At 65.2% G+C, this 822-nt stretch overlaps 1 long non-coding RNA gene across 1 annotated transcript in view; it reads right to left on the bottom strand.

Moving 5' to 3' along the window:
- LOC106724745 overlaps window positions 1-822 on the bottom strand; it is a 14,823-nt gene that overhangs the window by 350 nt on the left and 13,651 nt on the right. Inside the window, exon 3 of the long non-coding RNA XR_001360586.1 lies at window positions 663-674. This is a non-coding gene — a long non-coding RNA (uncharacterized LOC106724745). The remainder of the gene's footprint in view (window positions 1-662; window positions 675-822) is intronic.

Genomic DNA, 822 nt, shown 5'->3' with positions numbered 1-822 from the left:
ACGCTGCCTGGAGGAGGCGGCTGGGGAGGGGGCCGGAGGGGTTTGCGGGAGCTCGCGCTCTGCCCTCTCACCAGGCAGGACGGTCTGACCTCAGGCCACCATCGGCTGTGGCCTCGTGAAGGTCATGTGACCTGGCCTGCCGCCTCCCCTGGAAGATGGGTGGGCAGTGGTACCTGCCTCGCAGAGCCCTCGGGAGTGGCCAGCCTGCCCTGGGACAGGCCCTGTCCCTCTGTCCCTCTGTCCCTCTGTCCCTCTGTCCCTCTAGGGCCTGCAGTTCTGGCCCAGACAAAGCAGAGTCCGTGGGGAGGGAGGGAGGGAGGGAGGGAGGCTGCCTATCCACCAGGTGGAGCGAGTAGGTGCGAGGCTCACATAGTTTGTTGATTTTTAGAGAGAGGAAGGGAGAAAGAAACATCGACCAGCTGCCTCCTGCACGCCCTGCGGTGGATGGAGCCCGGAACCTGGGCATTGCCCTGACGGAACGAAACCAGCACCTGCTGCTGCATGGACGATGCCCGCGACCGAGCCGCACGCACGCCTTTGCCGCGTGTTGGCCTCCCTGTCCTGATGGGGCGACCCAGTGCCTAGATGAGTTCCCCAAACACCACTCTCCACTCTCCCTCTCTCAGTCCACCCCCCTACCGTCCTCTCCCTTCTTCCCTCACCCCTCTCCCTCCCTCATCTCCCCACTCCCTTCCCCCTCGCCTCTCCCTCCCTTTCCCTCTCCTTCCCTTCCCGCTTTCCTCTCCCCTCTCCTCTCCTCTCCTCTCCCCCTCTCCTCTCCCCTCCTCCCTTCCCCCTGCCTCTCCCCTCTCCTCTCCCCTC

This window comes from Myotis brandtii, unplaced genomic scaffold (genome assembly GCF_000412655.1).
Source record: "Myotis brandtii unplaced genomic scaffold, ASM41265v1 scaffold952, whole genome shotgun sequence".
Taxonomy (NCBI): Eukaryota; Metazoa; Chordata; class Mammalia; order Chiroptera; family Vespertilionidae; genus Myotis; species Myotis brandtii.
The sequence above is the reverse complement of the archived record's forward strand: the minus strand, read 5'-3'. Positions and strand labels throughout refer to the sequence as shown.